The following is a 26,773-nucleotide window of genomic DNA, read 5'->3' as shown; positions in this document are numbered from 1 at the left end:
GAGGCGGGGAATCAGATATGGGGAATCAGAGGCGGGGAATCAGAGGCGGAGATTCAGAGGTGGGGCATCAGAGGCGGGAATCAGAATTGGGGAATCAGACATGGGGAATCAGAGAAGGGGAATCAGAGGCAGTGAATCAGAGATGGTGAATCAGAGGCGGGGAATCACAGGCAGGGAATCAGATGCAGGGAATCAGTGGTGGTGAATCAGAGATGGGGAATCAGAGGCGGGGAATCAGAGGCAGGGAATCAGACGCGGGGAATCAGAAGCGGGGAATCAGAGCTGAGGAATCAGAGGCGGGGAATCAGAGTTGGGGAATCAGAGACGGGGAATCAGATATGGGGAATCAGAGGCGGGGAATCAGAGGCGGGGAAACAGAGGAGGGGTATCAGATATGGGGAACCTGAGGTGGGGAATCGGAGGGCGGGAATCCGAGATGGGTAATCAGAGGCAGGGAATCAGATATGGGGAATCAGAGGCGGGGAATCAGAGGCAGGGAATCAGATGTGGGGAATCAGAGATGGGGAATCAGAGGCAGGGAATCAGAGGCGGGGAATCAGAAGCGGGGAATCATATTCCGGGAATCAGAGGCTTGGAATCAGAGGTTGGGAATCTGAGTCCGGGAATCAGAGATGGGGAATCAGAGGCGGGGAATCAGATATGGGGAATCAGAGACGGGGAATCAGAGGCGGGGAATCAGAGGCGGGGAAACAGAGATGGCTTATCAGATATGGGGAATCAGAGGTGGGGAATCAGAGGCGGTGAATCAGAGATGGGGAATCAGAGGCGGGGAATCAGAGGCAGGGAATCAGACACGGGGAATCAGAGGCGGGAAATCAGACACGGGGTATCAGAGGCGGGGAATCAGAGTTGGGGAATCAGAGGTGGGGAATCAGATATGGGGAAACAGAGGCGGGGAATCAGAGGTGGGGAAACAGAGGCAGGGAATCAGATATAGGGAATCAGAGGTGGGGAATCAGAGGCAGGGAATCAGATGTGGGGAATCAGAGCTGGGCAATCAGAGACGGGGAATCTGAGTTTGGGAATCAGAGGCGGGGAATAAGATATGGGGAATCAGAGGCGGGGAATCAGATATGGGCAATCAGAGGAGGGGAATCAGAGGTGGGGCATCAGAGGCGGGAATCAGAATTGGGGAATCAGACATGGGGAATCAGAGAAGGGGAATCAGAGGCAGTGAATCAGAGATGGTGAATCAGAGGCGGGGAATCACAGGCAGGGAATCAGACGCAAGGAATCAGTGGTGGTGAATCCAAGATGGGGAATCAGAGGCGGGGAATCTGACGCAGGGAATTAGACACGGGGAATCAGAGGTGGGGAATCAGAGCTGAGGAATCAGAGGCGGGGAATCAGAGTTGGGGAATCAGAGGCAGGGAATCAGATATGGGGCATCAGAGGCAGGAAATCAGATATGGGGAATCAGAGGCGGGGAATTAGTGGCAGGGAATCAGAGGCGGGGAATCAGAGGCGGGGTATCAGAGGCAGGGAATCAGATGTGGGGAATCAGACATGGGGAATCAGAGGCAGGGAATCAGAGGCGGGGAATCAGAAGCGGGGAATCATAGGCCGTGAATCAGAGGCCGGGAATCAGAGTTGGGGATTCAGATTCCGGGAATCAGAGATGGGGAATCAGAGGCGGGGAATCAGATATGGGGAATCAGAGGCGGGGAATCAGAGGCGGAGAAACAGAGGTGGCTAATCAGATATGGGGAATCAGAGGTGGGGAATCAGAGGCAGTGAATCAGAGATGGGGAATCAGAGGCAGGGAATCAGAGGCGGGGAATCAGAAGCGGGGAATCATAGGCCGGGAATCAGAGGCCGGGAATCAGAGGTGGGGAATCTGAGTCCGGGAATCAGAGATGGGGAATCAGAGGCGGGGAATCAGATATGGGGAATCAGAGGCGGGGAATCAGAGGCGGGGAAACAGGGATTGCTTATCAGATATGGGGAATCAGAGGTGGGGAATCAGAGGCGGGGAATCAGAGGCAGGGAATCAGATGTGGGGAATCAGAGATGGGGAATCAGAGGCAGGGAATCAGAGGCGGGGAATCAGAAGCCGGGAATAATATTCCGGGAATCAGAGGCTTGGAATCAGAGGTGGGGAATCTGAGTCCTGGAATCAGAGATGGGGAATCAGAGGCGGGGAATCAGATATGGGGAATCAGAGGCGGGGAATCAGAGGCGGGGAAACAGAGATGGCTTATCAGATATGGGGAATCAGAGGTGGGGAATCAGAGGCGGGGATTCAGAGGCGGGGAATCAGAGTAGGGGTATCAGATATGGGGAACCAGAGGTGGGGAATCGGAGGGCGGGAATCCGAGATGGGTAATCAGAGGCAGGGAATCAGATATGTGGAATCAGAGGCGGGGAATCAGAGACAGGGAATCAGATGTGGGGAATCAGAGATGGGGAATCAGAGGCAGGGAATCAGAGGCGGGGAATCAGAAGTGGGGTATCATATTCCGGGAATCAGAGGCTGGGAATCAGAGGTGGGGAATCTGAGTCCGGGAATCAGAGATGGGGAATCGGAGGCGGGGAATCAGATATGGGGAATCAGAGGCGGGGAAACAGAGATGGATTATCAGATATGGGGAATCAGAGGTGGGGAATCAGAGGCGGTGAATCAGAGATGGGGAATCAGAGGCGGGGAATCAGAGGCAGGAAATCTGACATGGGGAATCAGAGGCGGGGTATCAGAGCTGGGGAGTCAGAGGCGGGGAATCAGAGTTGGGGAATCAGAGGTGGGGAATCAGATATGGGGAAACAGAGGCGGGGAATCAGAGGTGGGGAAACAGAGGCAGGGAATCAGATATTGGGAATCAGAGGTGGGGAATCAGAGGCAGGGAATCAGATGTGGGGAATCAGAGCTGGGGAATCAGAGGCAGGGATTCTGAGTTTGGGAATCAGAGGCGGGGAATAAGATATGGGGAATCAGAGGCGGGGAATTAGTGGCGGGGAATCAGAGGCGGGGTATCAGAGGCGGGGTATCAGAGGCAGGGAATCAGATGTGGGGAATCAGACATGGGGAATCAGAGGCAGGGAATCAGAGGCGGGGAATCAGAAGCGGGGAATCATAGGCCGGGAATCAGAGGCCGGTAATCAGAGGTGGGGAATCTGAGTCCGGGAATCAGAGATCGGGAATCAGAGGCGGGGAATCAGATATGGGGAATCAGAGGCGGGGAATCAGAGGCGGGGAAACAGAGATTGCTTATCAGATATGGGGAATCAGAGGTGGGGAATCAGAGGCGGGGAATCAGAAATGGGGAATCAGAGGCGGGGAATCAGAGGCGGAGAAACAGAGCTGAGGAACCAGAGGCGGGGAATCAGAGTTGGGGAATCAGAGACGGGGAATCAGATATGGGGAATCAGAGGCGGGGAATCAGAGGCGGGGAAACAGAGGAGGGGTATCAGATATGGGGAACCAGAGGTGGGGAATCAGAGGGCGGGAATCCGAGATGGGTAATCAGAGGCAGGGAATCAGATATGGGGAATCAGAGGCGGGGAATCAGAGGCAGGGAATCAGATGTGTGGAATCAGAGATGGGGAATCAGAGGCAGGGAATCAGAGGCGGGGAATCAGAAGCCGGGAATCATATTCCGGGAATCAGAGGCTTGGAATCAGAGGTGGGGAATCTGAGTCCTGGAATCAGAGATGGGGAATCAGAGGCGGGGAATCAGATATGGGGAATCAGAGGCGGGGAATCAGAGGCGGGGAAACAGAGATGGCTTATCAGATATGGGGAATCAGAGGTGGGGAATCAGAGGCGGGGATTCAGAGGCGGGGAAACAGAGTAGGGGTATCAGATATGGGGAACCAGAGGTGGGGAATCGGAGGGCGGGAATCCGAGATGGGTAATCAGAGGCAGGGAATCAGATATGTGGAATCAGAGGCGGGGAATCAGAGGCAGGGAATCAGATGTGGGGAATCAGAGATGGGGAATCAGAGGCAGGGAATCAGAGGCGGGGAATCAGAAGCGGGGAATCATATTCCGGGAATCAGAGGCTGGGAATCAGAGGTGGGAAATCAGAGATGGGGAATCAGAGGCGGGGAATCAGATATGGGGAATCAGAGGCGGGGAATCAGAGGCGGGGAAACAGAGATGTCTTATCAGATATGGGGAATCAGAGGTGGGGAATCAGAGGCGGTGAATCAGAGATGGGGAATCAGAGGCGGGGAATCAGAGGCAGGAAATCTGACATGGGGAATCAGAGGAGGGGTATCAGAGCTGGGGAATCAGAGGCGGGGAATCAGAGTTGGGGAATCAGAGGTGGGGAATCAGATATGGGGAAACAGAGGCGGGGAATCAGAGGTGGGGAAACAGAGGCAGGGAATCAGATATTGGGAATCAGAAGTGGGGAATCAGAGGCAGGGAATCAGATGTGGGGAATCAGAGCTGGGGAATCAGAGACGGGGAATCTGAGTTTGGGAATCAGAGGCGGGGAATAAGATATGGGGAATCAGAGGCGTGGAATCAGATATGGGCAATCAGAGGAGGGGAATCAGAGGTGGGGCATCAGAGGCGGGAATCAGAATTGGGGAATCAGACATGGGGAATCAGAGAAGGGGAATCAGAGGCAGTGAATCAGAGATGGTGAATCAGAGGCGGGGAATCACAGGGAGGGAATCAGACGCAAGGAATCAGTGGTGATGAATCCAAGATGGGGAATCAGAGGCGGGGAATCAGAGGCAGGGAATTAGACACGGGGAATCAGAGGTGGGGAATCAGAGCTGAGGAATCAGAGGTGGGGAATCAGAGTTGGGGAATCAGAGGCAGGGAATCAGATATGGGGCATCAGAGGCAGGAAAACAGATATGGGGAATCAGAGGCGGGGAATTAGTGGCAGGGAATCAGAGGCGGGGAATCAGAGGCGGGGTATCAGAGGCAGGGAATCAGATGTGGGGAATCAGACATGGGGAATCAGAGGCAGGGTATCAGAGACGGGGAATCAGAAGCGGGGAATCATAGGCCGGGAATCAGAGGCCGGGAAACAGAGGTGGGGAATCAGAGTCCGGGAATCAGAGATGGGGAATCAGAGGCGGGGAATCAGATATGGGGAATCAGAGGCGGGGAATCAGAGGTGGAGAAACAGAGGTGGCTAATCAGATATGGGGAATTAGAGGTGGGGAATCAGACGCAGTGCATCAGAGATGGGGAATCAGGCGGGGAATCAGAAGTGGGGAATCATAGGCCGGGAATCAGAGGCCGGGAATCAGAGGTGGGGAATCTGAGTCCGGTAATCAGAGATGGGGAATCAGTTGCGGGGAATCAGATATGGGGAATCAGAGGCAGGGAATCAGAGGCGGGGAAACAGAGATTGCTTATCAGATATGGGGAATCAGAGGTGGGGAATCAGAGGCGGGGAATCAGATATGGGGAATCAGAGGCGGGGAATCAGAGGCGGGGAAACAGTGGTGGCTAATCAGATATGGGGAATCAGAGGTGGGGAATCAGAGGCGGTGAATCAGAGATGGGGAATCAGAGGCGGGGAATCATAGCTGGGGAATCAGAGGCGGGGATTCAGAGTTTGGGAATCAGAGGCGGGGTATCAGATATGGGGAATCAGAGGTGGGGAATCAGAGGCGGGGAATCAGATATGGGGAACCTGAGGTGGGGAATCGGAGGGCGGGAATCCGAGATGGGTAATCAGAGGGAGGGAATCAGACGCGGGGAATCTGAGGCGGGGTATCAGAGCTGGGGAATCAGAGGCGGGGAATCTGAGTTTGGGAATCAGAGGCGGGGAATAAGATATGGGGAATCAGAGGCGGGGAATCAGATATGGGGAATCAGAGGAGGGGATTCAGAGGTGGGGCATCAGAGGCGGGAATCAGAATTGGGGAATCAGACATGGGGAATCAGAGAAGGGGAATCAGAGGCAGTGAATCAGAGTTGGTGAATCAGAGGCGGGGAATCACAGGCAGGGAATCAGATGCAGGGAATCAGTGGTGGTGAATCAGAGATGGGGAATCAGAGGCGGGGAATCAGAGGCAGGGAATCAGACGCGGGGAATCAGAAGCGGGGAATCAGAGCTGAGGAATCAGAGGCGGGGAATCAGAGTTGGGGAATCAGAGACGGGGAATCAGATATCGGGAATCAGAGGCGGGGAATCAGAGGCGGGGAAACAGAGGAGGGGTATCAGATATGGGGAACCTGAGGTGGGGAATCGGAGGGCGGGAATCCGAGATGGGTAATCAGAGGCAGGGAATCAGATATGGGGAATCAGAGGCGGGGAATCAGAGGCAGGGAATCAGATGTGGGGAATCAGAGATGGGGAATCAGAGGCAGGGAATCAGAGGCGGGGAATCAGAAGCGGGGAATCATATTCCGGGAATCAGAGGCTTGGAATCAGTGGTTGGGAATCTGAGTCCGGGAATCAGAGATGGGGAATCAGAGGCGGGGAATCAGATATGGGGAATCAGAGACGGGGAATCAGAGGCGGGGAATCAGAGGCGGGGAAACAGAGATGGCTTATCAGATATGGGGAATCAGAGGTGGGGAATCAGAGGCGGTGAATCAGAGATGGGGAATCAGAGGCGGGGAATCAGAGGCAGGGAATCAGACACGGGGAATCAGAGGCGGGAAATCAGACACGGGGTATCAGAGGCGGGGAATCAGAGTTGGGGAATCAGAGGTGGGGAATCAGATATGGGGAAACAGAGGCGGGGAATCAGAGGTGGGGAAACAGAGGCAGGGAATCAGATATAGGGAATCAGAGGTGGGGAATCAGAGGCAGGGAATCAGATGTGGGGAATCAGAGCTGGGCAATCAGAGACGGGGAATCTGAGTTTGGGAATCAGAGGCGGGGAATAAGATATGGGGAATCAGAGGCGGGGAATCAGATATGGGCAATCAGAGGAGGGGAATCAGAGGTGGGGCATCAGAGGCGGGAATCAGAATTGGGGAATCAGACATGGGGAATCAGAGAAGGGGAATCAGAGGCAGTGAATCAGAGATGGTGAATCAGAGGCGGGGAATCACAGGCAGGGAAGCAGACGCAAGGAATCAGTGGTGGTGAATCCAAGATGGGGAATCAGAGGCGGGGAATCTAAGGCAGGGAATTAGACACGGGGAATCAGAGGTGGGGAATCAGAGCTGAGGAATCAGAGGCGGGGAATCAGAGTTGGGGAATCAGAGGCAGGGAATCAGATATGGGGCATCAGAGGCAGGAAATCAGATATGGGGAATCAGAGGCGGGGAATTAGTGGCAGGGAATCAGAGGCGGGGAATCAGAGGCGGGGTATCAGAGGCAGGGAATCAGATGTGGGGAATCAGACATGGGGAATCAGAGGCAGGGAATCAGAGGCGGGGAATCAGAAGCGGGGAATCATAGGCCGTGAATCAGAGGCCCGGAATCAGAGGTGGGGATTCAGATTCCGGGAATCAGAGATGGGGAATCAGAGGCGGGGAATCAGATATGGGGATTCAGAGGCGGGGAATCAGAGGCGGAGAAACAGAGGTGGCTAATCAGATATGGGGAATCAGAGGTGGGGAATCAGAGGCAGTGAATCAGAGATGGGGAATCAGAGGCAGGGAATCAGAGGCGGGGAATCAGAAGCGGGGAATCATAGGCCGGGAATCAGAGGCCGGGAATCAGAGGTGGGGAAACTGAGTCCGGGAATCAGAGATGGGGAATCAGAGGCAGGGAATCAGAGGCGGGGAATCAGAAGCCGGGAATAATATTCCGGGAATCAGAGGCTTGGAATCAGAGGTGGGGAATCTGAGTCCTGGAATCAGAGATGGGGAATCAGAGGCGGGGAATCAGATATGGGGAATCAGAGGCGGGGAATCAGAGGCGGGGAAACAGAGATGGCTTATCAGATATGGGGAATCAGAGGTGGGGAATCAGAGGCGGGGATTCAGAGGCGGGGAAACAGAGTAGGGGTATCAGATATGGGGAACCAGTGGTGGGGAATCGGAGGGCGGAAATCCGAGATGGGTAATCAGAGGCAGGGAATCAGATATGTGGAATCAGAGGCGGGGAATCAGAGACAGGGAATCAGATGTGGGGAATCAGAGATGGGGAATCAGAGGCAGGGAATCAGAGGCGGGGAATCAGAAGTGGGGAATCATATTCCGGGAATCAGTGGCTGGGAATCAGAGGTGGGGAATCTGAGTCCGGGAATCAGAGATGGGGAATCGGAGGCGGGGAATCAGATATGGGGAATCAGAGGCGGGGAAACAGAGATGGCTTATCAGATATGGGGAATCAGAGGTGGGGAATCAGAGGCGGTGAATCAGAGATGGGGAATCAGAGGCGGGGAATCAGAGGCAGGAAATCTGACATGGGGAATCAGAGGCGGGGTATCAGAGCTGGGGAATCAGAGGCGGGGAATCAGAGTTGGGGAATCAGAGGTGGGGAATCAGATATGGGGAAACAGAGGCGGGGAATCAGAGGTGGGGAAACAGAGGCAGGGAATCAGATATTGGGAATCAGAGGTGGGGAATCAGAGGCAGGGAATCAGATGTGGGGAATCAGAGCTGGGGAATCAGAGACGGGGAATCTGAGTTTGGGAATCAGAGGCGGGGAATAAGATATGGGGAATCAGAGGCGGGGAATCAGATATGGGCAATCAGAGGAGGGGAATCAGAGGTGGGGCATCAGAGGCGGGAATCAGAATTGGGGAATCAGACATGGGGAATCAGAGAAGGGGAATCAGAGGCAGTGAATCAGAGATGGTGAATCAGAGGCGGGGAATCACAGGGAGGGAATCAGACGCAAGGAATCAGTGGTGATGAATCCAAGATGGGGAATCAGAGGCAGGGAATCAGAGGCAGGGAATTAGACACGGGGAATCAGAGGTGGGGAATCAGAGCTGAGGAATCAGAGGCGGGGAATCAGAGTTGGGGAATCAGAGGCAGGGAATCAGATATGGGGCATCAGAGGCAGGAAAACAGATATGGGGAATCAGAGGCGGGGAATTAGTGGCAGGGAATCAGAGGCGGGGAATCAGAGGCGGGGTATCAGAGGCAGGGAATCAGATGTGGGGAATCAGACATGGGGAATCAGAGGCAGGGTATCAGAGGCGGGGAATCAGAAGCGGGGAATCATAGGCCGGGAATCAGAGGCCGGGAAACAGAGGTGGGGATTCAGAGTCCGGGAATCAGAGATGGGGAATCAGAGGCGGGGAATCAGATATGGGGAATCAGAGGCGGGGAATCAGAGGTGGAGAAACAGAGGTGGCTAATCAGATATGGGGAATTAGAGGTGGGGAATCAGACGCAGTGCATCAGAGATGGGGAATCAGGCGGGGAATCAGAAGCGGGGAATCATAGGCCGGGAATCAGAGGCCGGGAATCAGAGGTGGGGAATCTGAGTCCGGGAATCAGAGATGGGGAATCAGTTGCGGGGAATCAGATATGGGGAATCAGAGGCGGGGAATCAGAGGCGGGGAAACAGAGATTGCTTATCAGATATGGGGAATCAGAGGTGGGGAATCAGAGGCCGGGAATCAGATATGGGGAATCAGAGGCGGGGAATCAGAGGCGGGGAAACAGAGGTGGCTAATCAGATATGGGGAATCAGAGGTGGGGAATCAGAGGCGGTGAATCAGAGATGGGGAATCAGAGGCGGGGAATCAGAGGCAGGGAATCAGACACAGGGAATCAGAGGCGGGGAATCAGAGCTGGGGAATCAGAGGCGGGGAATCAGAGTTGGGGAATCAGAGGTGGGGAATCAGATATGGGGAAACAGAGGCGGGGAATCAGAGGCGGGGTAACAGATGCGGGGAATCAGATATTGGGAATCAGAGGTGGGGAATCAGAGGCAGGGAATCAGATGAGGGGAATCAGTGCTGGGGAATCAGAGGCGGGGAATCAGAATTTGGGAATCAGAGATGGGGAATCAGAGATGGGGAATCGGAGGCGGGGAATCAGACGCGGTGAATCAGAGGTGGTTAATCACAGATGGGGAACCAGAGGCAGGGAATCAGAAGCAGGGAATCAGACGCGGGGAATCAGATGCGGGGAATCATAGCTGGGGAATCAGAGGCGGGGATTCAGAGTTGGGGAATCAGAGGCGGGGTATCAGATATGGGGAATCAGAGGCGGGGAATCAGAGGCGGGGAAACTGAGGCGGGGAATCAGATATGGGGAATCATGGGTGGGGAATCAGAGGCGGTGAATCAGAGATGGGGAATCAGAGGCCGGGAATTAGATTCAGGGAATCAGACGCGGGTAATCAGAGGTGGGGAATCAGAGCTGGGGATTCAGAGGCGGGGAATCAGAGTCAGGGAATCAGAGGCGGGGAATCAGAGATGGGGAATCAGAGGCGGGGAATCAGAGGCCGGGAATCAGAGGCCGGGAATCAGTTGTGGGGAATCAGAGGCCGGGAATTAGCGGTGGTGAATCAGTGATGGGGAATCAGACGCGGGGATTCAGAGGCGGGGAATCAGACGCAGGGAATCAGAGGCAGGGAATCAGAGCTGGGGAATCAGAGGCGGGGAATCTGAGTTTGGGAATCAGAGGCGGGGAATAAGATATGGGGAATCAGAGGCGGGGAATCAGAGGCAGGGAATCAGATGTGGGGAATCAGAGATGGGGAATCAGAGGCAGGGAATCAGAGGCGGGGAATCAGAAGCGGGGAATCATATTCCGGGAATCAGAGGCTTGGAATCAGTGGTTGGGAATCTGAGTCCGGGAATCAGAGATGGGGAATCAGAGGCGGGGAATCAGATATGGGGAATCAGAGACGGGGAATCAGAGGCGGGGAATCAGAGGCGGGGAAACAGAGATGGCTTATCAGATATGGGGAATCAGAGGTGGGGAATCAGAGGCGGTGAATCAGAGATGGGGAATCAGAGGCGGGGAATCAGAGGCAGGGAATCAGACACGGGGAATCAGAGGCGGGAAATCAGACACGGGGTATCAGAGGCGGGGAATCAGAGTTGGGGAATCAGAGGTGGGGAATCAGATATGGGGAAACAGAGGCGGGGAATCAGAGGTGGGGAAACAGAGGCAGTTAATCAGATATAGGGAATCAGAGGTGGGGAATCAGAGGCAGGGAATCAGATGTGGGGGATCAGAGCTGGGCAATCAGAGACGGGGAATCTGAGTTTGGGAATCAGAGGCGGGGAATAAGATATGGGGAATCAGAGGCGGGGAATCAGATATGGGCAATCAGAGGAGGGGAATCAGAGGTGGGGCATCAGAGGCGGGAATCAGAATTGGGGAATCAGACATGGGGAATCAGAGAAGGGGAATCAGAGGCAGTGAATCAGAGATGGTGAATCAGAGGCGGGGAATAACAGGCAGGGAATCAGACGCAAGGAATCAGTGGTGGTGAATCCAAGATGGGGAATCAGAGGCGGGGAATCTGAGGCAGGGAATTAGACACGGGGAATCAGAGGTGGGGAATCAGAGCTGAGGAATCAGAGGCGGGGAATCAGAGTTGGGGAATCAGAGGCAGGGAATCAGATATGGGGCATCAGAGGCAGGAAATCAGATATGGGGAATCAGAGGCGGGGAATTAGTGGCAGGGAATCAGAGGCGGGGAATCAGAGGCGGGGTATCAGAGGCAGGGAATCAGATGTGGGGAATCAGACATGGGGAATCAGAGGCAGGGAATCAGAGGCGGGGAATCAGAAGCGGGGAATCATAGGCCGTGAATCAGAGGCCCGGAATCAGAGGTGGGGATTCAGATTCCGGGAATCAGAGATGGGGAATCAGAGGCGGGGAATCAGATATGGGGAATCAGAGGCGGGGAATCAGAGGCGGAGAAACAGAGGTGGCTAATCAGATATGGGGAATCAGAGGTGGGGAATCAGAGGCAGTGAATCAGAGATGGGGAATCAGAGGCAGGGAATCAGAGGCGGGGAATCAGAAGCGGGGAATCATAGGCCGGGAATCAGAGGCCGGGAATCAGAGGTGGGGAAACTGAGTCCGGGAATCAGAGATGGGGAATCAGAGGCGGGGAATCAGATATGGGGAATCAGAGGCGGGGAATCAGAGGCGGGGAAACAGAGATTGCTTATCAGATATGGGGAATCAGAGGTGGGGAATCAGAGGCGGGGAATCAGAGGCAGGGAATCAGATGTGGGGAATCAGAGATGGGGAATCAGAGGCAGGGAATCAGAGGCGGGGAATCAGAAGCCGGGAATAATATTCCGGGAATCAGAGGCTTGGAATCAGAGGTGGGGAATCTGAGTCCTGGAATCAGAGATGGGGAATCAGAGGCGGGGAATCAGATATGGGGAATCAGAGGCGGGGAATCAGAGGCGGGGAAACAGAGATGGCTTATCAGATATGGGGAATCAGAGGTGGGGAATCAGAGGCGGGGATTCAGAGGCGGGGAAACAGAGTAGGGGTATCAGATATGGGGAACCAGAGGTGGGGAATCGGAGGGCGGAAATCCGAGATGGGTAATCAGAGGCAGGGAATCAGATATGTGGAATCAGAGGCGGGGAATCAGAGACAGGGAATCAGATGTGGGGAATCAGAGATGGGGAATCAGAGGCAGGGAATCAGAGGCGGGGAATCAGAAGTGGGGAATTATATTCCGGGAATCAGAGGCTGGGAATCAGAGGTGGGGAATCTGAGTCCGGGAATCAGTGGTGGGGAATAGGAGGCGGGGAATCAGATATGGGGAATCAGAGGCGGGGAAACAGAGATGGCTTATCAGATATGGGGAATCAGAGGTGGGGAATCAGAGGCGGTGAATCAGAGATGGGGAATCAGAGGCGGGGAATCAGAGGCAGGAAATCTGACATGGGGAATCAGAGGCGGGGTATCAGAGCTGGGGAATCAGAGGCGGGGAATCAGAGTTGGGGAATCAGAGGTGGGGAATCAGATATGGGGAAACAGAGGCGGGGAATCAGAGGTGGGGAAACAGAGGCAGGGAATCAGATATTGGGAATCAGAGGTGGGGAATCAGAGGCAGGGAATCAGATGTGGGGAATCAGAGCTGGGGAATCAGAGACGGGGAATCTGAGTTTGGGAATCAGAGGCGGGGAATAAGATATGGGGAATCAGAGGCGGGGAATCAGATATGGGCAATCAGAGGTGGGGAATCAGAGGTGGGGCATCAGAGGCGGGAATCAGAATTGGGGAATCAGACATGGGGAATCAGAGAAGGGGAATCAGAGGCAGTGAATCAGAGATGGTGAATCAGAGGCGGGGAATCACAGGGAGGGAATCAGACGCAAGGAATCAGTGGTGATGAATCCAAGATGGGGAATCAGAGGCAGGGAATCAGAGGCAGGGAATTAGACACGGGGAATCAGAGGTGGGGAATCAGAGCTGAGGAATCAGAGGCGGGGAATCAGAGTTGGGGAATCAGAGGCAGGGAATCAGATATGGGGCATCAGAGGCAGGAAAACAGATATGGGGAATCAGAGGCGGGGAATTAGTGGCAGGGAATCAGAGGCGGGGAATCAGAGGCGGGGTATCAGAGGCAGGGAATCAGATGTGGGGAATCAGACATGGGGAATCAGAGGCAGGGTATCAGAGGCGGGGAATCAGAAGCGGGGAATCATAGGCCGGGAATCAGAGGCCGGGAAACAGAGGTGGGGATTCAGAGTCCGGGAATCAGAGATGGGGAATCAGAGGCGGGGAATCAGATATGGGGAATCAGAGGCGGGGAATCAGAGGTGGAGAAACAGAGGTGGCTAATCAGATATGGGGAATTAGAGGTGGGGAATCAGACGCAGTGCATCAGAGATGGGGAATCAGGCGGGGAATCAGAAGCGGGGAATCATAGGCCGGGAATCAGAGGCCGGGAATCAGAGGTGGGGAATCTGAGTCCGGGAATCAGAGATGGGGAATCAGTTGCGGGGAATCAGATATGGGGAATCAGAGGCGGGGAATCAGAGGCGGGGAAACAGAGATTGCTTATCAGATATGGGGAATCAGAGGTGGGGAATCAGAGGCCGGGAATCAGATATGGGGAATCAGAGGCGGGGAATCAGAGGCGGGGAAACAGAGGTGGCTAATCAGATATGGGGAATCAGAGGTGGGGAATCAGAGGCGGTGAATCAGAGATGGGGAATCAGAGGCGGGGAATCAGAGGCAGGGAATCAGACACAGGGAATCAGAGGCGGGGAATCAGAGCTGGGGAATCAGAGGCGGGGAATCAGAGTTGGGGAATCAGAGGTGGGGAATCAGATATGGGGAAACAGAGGCGGGGAATCAGAGGCGGGGTAACAGATGCGGGGAATCAGATATTGGGAATCAGAGGTGGGGAATCAGAGGCAGTGAATCAGATGAGGGGAATCAGTGCTGGGGAATCAGAGGCGGGGAATCAGAATTTGGGAATCAGAGATGGGGAATCAGAGATGGGGAATCGGAGGCGGGGAATCAGACGCGGTGAATCAGAGGTGGTTAATCACAGATGGGGAACCAGAGGCAGGGAATCAGAAGCAGGGAATCAGACGCGGGGAATCAGATGCGGGGAATCATAGCTGGGGAATCAGAGGCGGGGATTCAGAGTTGGGGAATCAGAGGCGGGGTATCAGATATGGGGAATCAGAGGCGGGGAATCAGAGGCGGGGAAACTGAGGCGGGGAATCAGATATGGGGAATCATGGGTGGGGAATCAGAGGCGGTGAATCAGAGATGGGGAATCAGAGGCCGGGAATTAGATTCAGGGAATCAGACGCGGGTAATCAGAGGTGGGGAATCAGAGCTGGGGATTCAGAGGCGGGGAATCAGAGTCAGGGAATCAGAGGCGGGGAATCAGAGATGGGGAATCAGAGGCGGGGAATCAGAGGCCGGGAATCAGAGGCCGGGAATCAGTTGTGGGGAATCAGAGGCCGGGAATTAGCGGTGGTGAATCAGTGATGGGGAATCAGACGCGGGGATTCAGAGGCGGGGAATCAGACGCAGGGAATCAGAGGCAGGGAATCAGAGCTGGGGAATCAGAGGCGGGGAATCTGAGTTTGGGAATCAGAGGCGGGGAATAAGATATGGGGAATCAGAGGCGGGGAATCAGATATGGGGAATCAGGGGAGGGGAATCAGAGGTGGGGCATCAGAGGCGGGAATCAGATTTGGGGAATCAGACATGGTGAATCAGAGGTGGGGAATCACAGGCAGGGAATCAGACGCAGGGAATCAGTGGTGGAGAATCAGAGATGGGGAATCAGAGGCGGGGAATCAGAGGCAGGGAATCAGACACGGGGAATCAGAGGCAGGGAATCAGAGCTGGGGAATCAGAGGCGGGGAATCAGAGTTGGGGAATCAGAGGTGGGGAATCAGATATGGGGAAACAGATGCGGGGAATCAGAGGTGGGGAATCAGAGGCAGGGAATCAGAGGTGGGGAATCAGTGGCAGGGAATCAGATGTGGGGAATCAGAGCTGGGGAATCAGAGGCGGGGAATCAGAATTTGGGAATCAGAGATGGGGAATCAGAGATGGGGAATCAGAGGCGGGGAATCAGACGCGGAGAATCAGAGGTGGTTAATCACAGATGGGGAACCAGAGGCAGGGAATCAGAAGCAGGGAATCAGACGCAGGGAATCAGAGGCGGGGAATCATACCTTGGGAATCAGAGGCGGGGATACAGAGTTGGGGAATCAGAGGCGGGGTATCAGATATGGGGAATCAGAGGTGGGGAATCAGAGGCGGGGAAACTGAGGCGGGGAATCAGATATGGGGAATCAGAGGTGGGGAATCAGAGGCGGTGAATCAGAGATGGGGAATCAGAGGCCGGGAATTAGATTCAGGGAATCAGACGCGGGTAATCAGAGGTGGGGAATCAGAGCTGGGGATTCAGAGGCGGGGAATCAGAGTCAGGGAATCAGAGGCGGGGAATCAGAGATGGGGAATCAGAGGCGGGGAATCAGAGGCCGGGAATCAGAGGCCGGGAATCAGTTGTGGGGAATCAGAGGCCGGGAATTAGCGGTGGTGAATCAGAGATGGGGAATCAGAGGCGGGGATTCAGAGGCGGGGAATCAGACGTGGGGAATCAGAGGCGGGGAATCAGAGCTGGGGAATCAGAGGCGGGGAATCTGAGTTTGGGAATCAGAGGCGGGGAATAAGATATGGGGAATCAAAGTGGGGGAATCAGATATGGGGAATCAGAGGAGGGGAATCAGAGGTGGGGCATCAGCCGCGGGAATCAGAATTGGGGAATCAGACATGGTGAATCAGAGGCGGGGAATCAGAGTTGGGGAATCAGAGGTTGCGAATCAGATATGGGGAAACGGAGGCGGGGAATCAGAGGTGGTGAAACAGAGGCAGGGAATCAGATATTGGGAATCAGAGGTGGGGAATCAGAGGCAGGGAATCAGATTTGGGGAATCAGAGCTGGGGAATCAGAGGCAGGGATTCTGAGTTTGGGAATCAGAGGCGGGGAATCAGAGGCGGGGAATCAGAGCTGAGGAATCAGAGGCGGGGAATCAGAGTTGGGGAATCAGAGACGGGGAATCAGATATGGGGAATCAGAGGCGGGGAATCAGAGGCGGGGAAACAGAGGAGGGGTATCAGATATGGGGAACCTGAGGTGGGGAATCAGATATGGGGAATCAGAGGAGGGGATTCAGAGGTGGGGAATCAGAGGCGGGGAATCTGAGTTTGGGAATCAGAGGCGGGGAATAAGATATGGGGAATCAGAGGCGGGGAATCAGATATGGGGAATCAGAGGAGGGGATTCAGAGGTGGGGCATCAGAGGCGGGAATCAGAATTGGGGAATCAGACATGGGGAATCAGAGAAGGGGAATCAGAGGCAGTGAATCAGAGATGGTGAATCAGAGGCGGGGAATCACAGGCAGGGAATCAGATGCAGGGAATCAGTGGTGGTGAATCAGAGATGGGGAATCAGAGGCGGGGAATCAGAGGCAGGGAATCAGACGCGGGGAATCAGAAGCGGGGAATCAGAGCTGAGGAATCAGAGGCGGGGAATCAGAGTTGGGGAATCAGAGATGGGGAATCAGATATGGGGAATCAGAGGCGGGGAATCAGAGGCGGGGAAACAGAGGAGGGGTATCAGTTATGGGGAACCTGAGGTGGGGAATCGGAGGGCGGGAATCCGAGATGGGTAATCAGAGGCAGGGAATCAGATATGGGGAATCAGAGGCGGGGAATCAGAGGCAGGGAATCAGATGTGGGGAATCAGAGATGGGGAATCAGAGGCAGGGAATCAGAGGCGGGGAATCAGAAGCGGGGAATCATATTCCGGGAATCAGAGGCTTGGAATCAGAGGTTGGGAATCTGAGTCCGGGAATCAGAGATGGGGAATCAGAGGCGGGGAATCAGATATGGGGAATCAGAGACGGGGAATCTGAGGCGGGGAATCAGAGGCGGGGAAACAGAGATGGCTTATCAGATATGGGGAATCAGAGGTGGGGAATCAGAGGCGGTGAATCAGAGATGGGGAATCAGAGGCGGGGAATCAGAGGCAGGGAATCAGACACGGGGAATCAGAGGCGGGAAATCAGACACGGGGTATCAGAGGCGGGGAATCAGAGTTGGGGAATCAGAGGTGGGGAATCAGATATGGGGATACAGAGGTGGGGAATCAGAGGTGGGGAAACAGAGGCAGGGAATCAGATATAGGGAATCAGAGGCAGGGAATCAGAGGCGGGGAATCAGAAGCGGGGAATCATAGGCCGTGAATCAGAGGCCGGGAATCAGAGGTGGGGATTCAGATTCCGGGAATCAGAGATGGGGAATCAGAGGCGGGGAATCAGATATGGGGAATCAGAGGCGGGGAATCAGAGGCGGAGAAACAGAGGTGGCTAATCAGATATGGGGAATCAGAGGTGGGGAATCAGAGGCAGTGAATCAGAGATGGGGAATCAGAGGCAGGGAATCAGAGGCGGGGAATCAGAAGCGGGGAATCATAGGCCGGGAATCAGAGGCCGGGAATCAGAGGTGGGGAATCTGAGTCCGGGAATCAGAGATGGGGAATCAGAGGCGGGGAATCAGATATGGGGAATCAGAGGCGGGGAATCAGAGGCGGGGAAACAGAGATTGCTTATCAGATATGGGGAATCAGAGATGGGGAATCAGAGGCGGGGAATCAGATATGGGGAATCAGAGGCGGGGAATCAGAGGCGGAGAAACAGAGGTGGCTAATCAGATATGGGGAATCAGAGGTGGGGAATCAGAGGCAGTGAATCAGAGATTGGGAATCAGAGGCAGGGAATCAGAGGCGGGGAATCAGAAGCGGGGAATCATAGGCCGGGAATCAGAGGCCGGGAATCAGAGGTGGGGAATCTGAGTCCGGGAATCAGAGATGGGGAATCAGAGGCGGGGAATCAGATATGGGGAATCAGAGGCGGGGAATCAGAGGCGGGGAAACAGAGATTGCTTATCAGATATGGGGAATCAGAGGTGGTGAATCAGAGGCGGGGAATCAGAAATGGGGAATCAGAGGCGGGGAATCAGAGGCGGGGAAACAGAGCTGAGGAACCAGAGGCGGGGAATCAGAGTTGGGGAATCAGAGACGGGAAATCAGATATGGGGAATCAGAGGCGGGGAATCAGAGGCGGGGAAACAGAGGAGGGGTATCAGATATGGGGAACCAGAGGTGGGGAATCAGAGGGCGGGAATCCGAGATGGGTAATCAGAGGCAGGGAATCAGATATGGGGAATCAGAGGCGGGGAATCAGAGGCAGGGAATCAGATGTGGGGAATCAGAGATGGGGAATCAGAGGCAGGGAATCAGAGGCGGGGAATAAGAAGCCGGGAATAATATTCCGGGAATCAGAGGCTTGGAATCAGAGGTGGGGAATCTGAGTCCTGGAATCAGAGATGGGGAATCAGAGGCGGGGAATCAGATATGGGGAATCAGAGACGGGGAATCAGAGGCGGGGAAACAGAGATGGCTTATCAGATATGGGGAATCAGAGGTGGGGAATCAGAGGCGGAGATTCAGAGGCGGGGAAACAGAGTAGGGGTATCAGATATGGAGAACCAGAGGTGGGGAATCGGAGGGCGGGAATCCGAGATGGGTAATCAGAGGCAGGGAATCAGATATGTGGAATCAGAGGCGGGGAATCAGAGACAGGGAATCAGATGTGGGGAATCAGAGATGGGGAATCAGAGGCAGGGAATCAGAGGCGGGGAATCAGAAGTGGGGAATCATATTCCGGGAATCAGAGGCTGGGAATCAGAGGTGGGGAATCTGAGTCCGGGAATCAGAGATGGGGAATCAGAGGCGGGGAATCAGATATGGGGAATCAGAGGCGGGGAATCAGAGGCGGGGAAACAGAGATGGCTTATCAGATATGGGGAATCAGAGGTGGGGAATCAGAGGCGGTGAATCAGAGATGGGGAATCAGAGGCGGGGAATCAGAGGCAGGAAATCTGACATGGGGAATCAGAGGCGGGGTATCAGAGCTGGGGAATCAGAGGCGGGGAATCAGAGTTGGGGAATCGGAGGTGGGGAATCAGATATGGGGAAACAGAGGCGGGGAATCAGAGGTGGGGAAACAGAGGCAGGGAATCAGATATTGGGAATCAGAGGTGGGGAATCAGAGGCAGGGAATCAGAGGCGGGGAATCAGAGCTGGGGAATCAGAGGCGAAGAATCAGAGTTGGGGAATCAGAGGTGGGGAATCAGATATGGGGAAACAGATGCGGGGAATCAGAGGTGGGGAATCAGAGGCAGGGAATCAGAGGTGGGGAATCAGTGGCAGGGAATCAGATGTGGGGAATCAGAGCTGGGGAATCAGAGGCGGGGAATCAGAATTTGGGAATCAGAGATGGGGAATCAGAGATGGGGAATCAGAGGCGGGGAATCAGACGCGGAGAATCAGAGGTGGTTAATCACAGATGGGGAACCAGAGGCAGGGAATCAGAAGCAGGGAATCAGACGCAGGGAATCAGAGGCGGGGAATCATACCTTGGGAATCAGAGGCGGGGATTCAGAGTTGGGGAATCAGAGGCGGGGTATCAGATATGGGGAATCAGAGGTGGGGAATCAGAGGCGGGGAAACTGAGGCGGGGAATCAGATATGGGGAATCAGAGGTGGGGAATCAGAGGCGGTGAATCAGAGATGGGGAATCAGAGGCCGGGAATTAGATTCAGGGAATCAGACGCGGGTAATCAGAGGTGGGGAATCAGAGCTGGGGATTCAGAGGCGGGGAATCAGAGTCGGGGAATCAGAGGCGGGGAATCAGAGATGGGGAATCAGAGGCGGGGAATCAGAGGCCGGGAATCAGAGGCCGGGAATCAGTTGTGGGGAATCAGAGGCCGGGAATTAGCGGTGGTGAATCAGAGATGGGGAATCAGAGGCGGGGATTCAGAGGCGGGGAATCAGACGTGGGGAATCAGAGGCGGGGAATCAGAGCTGGGGAATCAGAGGCGGGGAATCTGAGTTTGGGAATCAGAGGCGGGGAATAAGATATGGGGAATCAAAGTGGGGGAATCAGATATGGGGAATCAGAGGAGGGGAATCAGAGGTGGGGCATCAGCCGCGGGAATCAGAATTGGGGAATCAGACATGGTGAATCAGAGGCGGGGAATCAGAGTTGGGAAATCAGTGGTTGCGAATCAGATATGGGGAAACAGAGGCGGGGAATCAGAGGTGGTGAAACAGAGGCAGGGAATCAGATATTGGGAATCAGAGGTGGGGAATCAGAGGCAGGGAATCAGATTTGGGGAATCAGAGCTGGGGAATCAGAGGCAGGGATTCTGAGTTTGGGAATCAGAGGCGGGGAATCAGAGGCGGGGAATCAGAGCTGAGGAATCAGAGGCGGGGAATCAGAGTTGGGGAATCAGAGACGGGGAATCAGATATGGGGAATCAGAGGCGGGGAATCAGAGGCGGGGAAACAGAGGAGGGGTATCAGATATGGGGAACCTGAGGTGGGGAATCGGAGGGCGGGAATCCGAGATGGGTAATCAGAGGCAGGGAATCAGACGCGGGGAATCTGAGGCGGGGTATCAGAGCTGGGGAATCAGAGGCGGGGAATCTGAGTTTGGGAATCAGAGGCGGGGAATAAGATATGGGGAATCAGAGGCGGGGAATCAGATATGGGGAATCAGAGGAGGGGATTCAGAGGTGGGGCATCAGAGGCGGGAATCAGAATTGGGGAATCAGACAAAGGGAATCAGAGAAGGGGAATCAGAGGCAGTGAATCAGAGATGGTGAATCAGAGGCGGGGAATCACAGGCAGGGAATCAGATGCAGGGAATCAGTGGTGGTGAATCAGAGATGGGGAATCAGAGGCAGGGAATCAGACGCGGGGAATCAGAAGCGGGGAATCAGAGCTGAGGAATCAGAGGCGGGGAATCAGAGTTGGGGAATCAGAGATGGGGAATCAGATATGGGGAATCAGAGGCGGGGAATCAGAGGCGGGGAAACAGAGGAGGGGTATCAGATATGGGGAACCTGAGGTGGGGAATCGGAGGGCGGGAATCCGAGATGGGTAATCAGAGGCAGGGAATCAGATATGGGGAATCAGAGGCGGGGAATCAGAGGCAGGGAATCAGATGTGGGGAATCAGAGATGGGGAATCAGAGGCAGGGAATCAGAGGCGGGGAATCAGAAGCGGGGAATCATATTCCGGGAATCAGAGGCTTGGAATCAGAGGTTGGGAATCTGAGTCCGGGAATCAGAGATGGGGAATCAGAGGCGGGGAATCAGATATGGGGAATCAGAGACGGGGAATCAGAGGCGGGGAATCAGAGGCGGGGAAACAGAGATGGCTTATCAGATATGGGGAATCAGAGGTGGGGAATCAGAGGCGGTGAATCAGAGATGGGGAATCAGAGGCCGGGAATTAGATTCAGGGAATCAGACGCGGGTAATCAGAGGTGGGGAATCAGAGCTGGGGATTCAGAGGCGGGGAATCAGAGTCAGGGAATCAGAGGCGGGGAATCAGAGATGGGGAATCAGAGGCGGGGAATCAGAGGCCGGGAATCAGAGGCCGGGAATCAGTTGTGGGGAATCAGAGGCCGGGAATTAGCGGTGGTGAATCAGAGATGGGGAATCAGAGGCGGGGATTCAGAGGCGGGGAATCAGACGTGGGGAATCAGAGGCGGGGAATCAGAGCTGGGGAATCAGAGGCGGGGAATCTGAGTTTGGGAATCAGAGGCGGGGAATAAGATATGGGGAATCAAAGTGGGGGAATCAGATATGGGGAATCAGAGGAGGGGAATCAGAGGTGGGGCATCAGCCGCGGGAATCAGAATTGGGGAATCAGACATGGTGAATCAGAGGCGGGGAATCAGAGTTGGGGAATCAGAGGTTGCGAATCAGATATGGGGAAACAGAGGCGGGGAATCAGAGGTGGTGAAACAGAGGCAGGGAATCAGATATTGGGAATCAGAGGTGGGGAATCAGAGGCAGGGAATCAGATTTGGGGAATCAGAGGTGGGGAATCAGAGGCAGGGAATCAGATTTGGGGAATCAGAGCTGGGGAATCAGAGGCAGGGATTCTGAGTTTGGGAATCAGAGGCGGGGAATCAGAGGCGGGGAATCAGAGCTGAGGAATCAGAGGCGGGGAATCAGAGTTGGGGAATCAGAGACGGGGAATCAGATATGGGGAATCAGAGGCGGGGAATCAGAGGCGGGGAAACAGAGGAGGGGTATCAGATATGGGGAACCTGAGGTGGGGAATCAGATATGGGGAATCAGAGGAGGGGATTCAGAGGTGGTGAAACAGAGGCAGGGAATCAGATATTGGGAATCAGAGGTGGGGAATCAGAGGCAGGGAATCAGATTTGGGGAATCAGAGCTGGGGAATCAGAGGCAGGGATTCTGAGTTTGGGAATCAGAGGCGGGGAATCAGAGGCGGGGAATCAGAGCTGAGGAATCAGAGGCGGGGAATCAGAGTTGGGGAATCAGAGACGGGGAATCAGATATGGGGAATCAGAGGCGGGGAATCAGAGGCGGGGAAACAGAGGAGGGGTATCAGATATGGGGAACCTGAGGTGGGGAATCAGATATGGGGAATCAGAGGAGGGGATTCAGAGGTGGGGAATCAGAGGCGGGGAATCTGAGTTTGGGAATCAGAGGCGGGGAATAAGATATGGGGAATCAGAGGCGGGGAATCAGATATGGGGAATCAGAGGAGGGGATTCAGAGGTGGGGCATCAGAGGCGGGAATCAGAATTGGGGAATCAGACATGGGGAATCAGAGAAGGGGAATCAGAGGCAGTGAATCAGAGATGGTGAATCAGAGGCGGGGAATCACAGGCAGGGAATCAGATGCAGGGAATCAGTGGTGGTGAATCAGAGATGGGGAATCAGAGGCGGGGAATCAGAGGCAGGGAATCAGACGCGGGGAATCAGAAGCAGGGAATCAGAGCTGAGGAATCAGAGGCGGGGAATCAGAGTTGGGGAATCAGAGATGGGGAATCAGATATGGGGAATCAGAGGCGGGGAATCAGAGGCGGGGAAACAGAGGAGGGGTATCAGTTATGGGGAACCTGAGGTGGGGAATCGGAGGGCGGGAATCCGAGATGGGTAATCAGAGGCAGGGAATCAGATATGGGGAATCAGAGGCGGGGAATCAGAGGCAGGGAATCAGATGTGGGGAATCAGAGATGGGGAATCAGAGGCAGGGAATCAGAGGCGGGGAATCAGAAGCGGGGAATCATATTCCGGGAATCAGAGGCTTGGAATCAGAGGTTGGGAATCTGAGTCCGGGAATCAGAGATGGGGAATCAGAGGCGGGGAATCAGATATGGGGAATCAGAGATGGGGAATCAGAGGCGGGGAATCAGAGGCGGGGAAACAGAGATGGCTTATCAGATATGGGGAATCAGAGGTGGGGAATCAGAGGCGGTGAATCAGAGATGGGGAATCAGAGGCGGGGAATCAGAGGCAGGGAATCAGACACGGGGAATCAGAGGCGGGAAATCAGACACGGGGTATCAGAGGCGGGGAATCAGAGTTGGGGAATCAGAGGTGGGGAATCAGATATGGGGAAACAGAGGTGGGGAATCAGAGGTGGGGAAACAGAGGCAGGGAATCAGATATAGGGAATCAGAGGTGGGGAATCAGAGGCAGGGAATCAGATGTGGGGAATCAGAGCTGGGCAATCAGAGACGGGGAATCTGAGTTTGGGAATCAGAGGCGGGGAATAAGATATGGGGAATCAGAGGCGGGGAATCAGATATGGGCAATCAGAGGAGGGGAATCAGAGGTGGGGCATCAGAGGCGGGAATCAGAATTGGGGAATCAGACATGGGGAATCAGAGAAGGGGAATCAGAGGCAGTGAATCAGAGATGGTGAGTCAGAGGCGGGGAATCACAGGCAGGGAATCAGATGCAAGGAATCAGTGGTGGTGAATCCAAGATGGGGAATCAGAGGCGGGGAATCTGAGGCAGGGAATTAGACACGGGGAATCAGAGGTGGGGAATCAGAGCTGAGGAATCAGAGGCGGGGAATCAGAGTTGGGGAATCAGAGGTTGCGAATCAGATATGGGGAAACAGAGGCGGGGAATCAGAGGTGGTGAAACAGAGGCAGGGAATCAGATTTGGGGAATCAGAGGTGGGGAATCAGAGGCAGGGAATCAGATTTGGGGAATCAGAGCTGGGGAATCAGAGGCAGGGATTCTGAGTTTGGGAATCAGAGGCGGGGAATCAGAGGCGGGGAATCAGAGCTGAGGAATCAGAGGCGGGGAATCAGAGTTGGGGAATCAGAGACGGGGAATCAGATATGGGGAATCAGAGGCGGGGAATCAGAGGCGGGGAAACAGAGGAGGGGTATCAGATATGGGGAACCTGAGGTGGGGAATCAGATATGGGGAATCAGAGGAGGGGATTCAGAGGTGGTGAAACAGAGGCAGGGAATCAGATATTGGGAATCAGAGGTGGGGAATCAGAGGCAGGGAATCAGATTTGGGGAATCAGAGCTGGGGAATCAGAGGCAGGGATTCTGAGTTTGGGAATCAGAGGCGGGGAATCAGAGGCGGGGAATCAGAGCTGAGGAATCAGAGGCGGGGAATCAGAGTTGGGGAATCAGAGACGGGGAATCAGATATGGGGAATCAGAGGCGGGGAATCAGAGGCGGGGAAACAGAGGAGGGGTATCAGATATGGGGAACCTGAGGTGGGGAATCAGATATGGGGAATCAGAGGAGGGGATTCAGAGGTGGGGAATCAGAGGCGGGGAATCTGAGTTTGGGAATCAGAGGCGGGGAATAAGATATGGGGAATCAGAGGCGGGGAATCAGATATGGGGAATCAGAGGAGGGGATTCAGAGGTGGGGCATCAGAGGCGGGAATCAGAATTGGGGAATCAGACATGGGGAATCAGAGAAGGGGAATCAGAGGCAGTGAATCAGAGATGGTGAATCAGAGGCGGGGAATCACAGGCAGGGAATCAGATGCAGGGAATCAGTGGTGGTGAATCAGAGATGGGGAATCAGAGGCGGGGAATCAGAGGCAGGGAATCAGACGCGGGGAATCAGAAGCAGGGAATCAGAGCTGAGGAATCAGAGGCGGGGAATCAGAGTTGGGGAATCAGAGATGGGGAATCAGATATGGGGAATCAGAGGCGGGGAATCAGAGGCGGGGAAACAGAGGAGGGGTATCAGTTATGGGGAACCTGAGGTGGGGAATCGGAGGGCGGGAATCCGAGATGGGTAATCAGAGGCAGGGAATCAGATATGGGGAATCAGAGGCGGGGAATCAGAGGCAGGGAATCAGATGTGGGGAATCAGAGATGGGGAATCAGAGGCAGGGAATCAGAGGCGGGGAATCAGAAGCGGGGAATCATATTCCGGGAATCAGAGGCTTGGAATCAGAGGTTGGGAATCTGAGTCCGGGAATCAGAGATGGGGAATCAGAGGCGGGGAATCAGATATGGGGAATCAGAGATGGGGAATCAGAGGCGGGGAATCAGAGGCGGGGAAACAGAGATGGCTTATCAGATATGGGGAATCAGAGGTGGGGAATCAGAGGCGGTGAATCAGAGATGGGGAATCAGAGGCGGGGAATCAGAGGCAGGGAATCAGACACGGGGAATCAGAGGCGGGAAATCAGACACGGGGTATCAGAGGCGGGGAATCAGAGTTGGGGAATCAGAGGTGGGGAATCAGATATGGGGAAACAGAGGTGGGGAATCAGAGGTGGGGAAACAGAGGCAGGGAATCAGATATAGGGAATCAGAGGTGGGGAATCAGAGGCAGGGAATCAGATGTGGGGAATCAGAGCTGGGCAATCAGAGACGGGGAATCTGAGTTTGGGAATCAGAGGCGGGGAATAAGATATGGGGAATCAGAGGCGGGGAATCAGATATGGGCAATCAGAGGAGGGGAATCAGAGGTGGGGCATCAGAGGCGGGGAATCAGATATGGGGAATCAGAGACGGGGAATCAGAGGCGGGGAATCAGAGGCGGGGAAACAGAGATGGCTTATCAGATATGGGGAATCAGAGGTGGGGAATCAGAGGCGGTGAATCAGAGATGGGGAATCAGAGGCGGGGAATCAGAGGCAGGGAATCAGACACGGGGAATCAGAGGCGGGAAATCAGACACGGGGTATCAGAGGCGGGGAATCAGAGTTGGGGAATCAGAGGTGGGGAATCAGATATGGGGAAACAGAGGCGGGGAATCAGAGGTGGGGAAACAGAGGCAGTTAATCAGATATAGGGAATCAGAGGTGGGGAATCAGAGGCAGGGAATCAGATGTGGGGGATCAGAGCTGGGCAATCAGAGACGGGGAATCTGAGTTTGGGAATCAGAGGCGGGGAATAAGATATGGGGAATCAGAGGCGGGGAATCAGATATGGGCAATCAGAGGAGGGGAATCAGAGGTGGGGCATCAGAGGCGGGAATCAGAATTGGGGAATCAGACATGGGGAATCAGAGAAGGGGAATCAGAGGCAGTGAATCAGAGATGGTGAATCAGAGGCGGGGAATAAC

Source organism: Narcine bancroftii, chromosome 1 (genome assembly GCF_036971445.1).
Source record: "Narcine bancroftii isolate sNarBan1 chromosome 1, sNarBan1.hap1, whole genome shotgun sequence".
NCBI classification, from domain to species: domain Eukaryota; kingdom Metazoa; phylum Chordata; class Chondrichthyes; order Torpediniformes; family Narcinidae; genus Narcine; species Narcine bancroftii.
The sequence above is the reverse complement of the archived record's forward strand: the minus strand, read 5'-3'. Positions refer to the sequence as shown.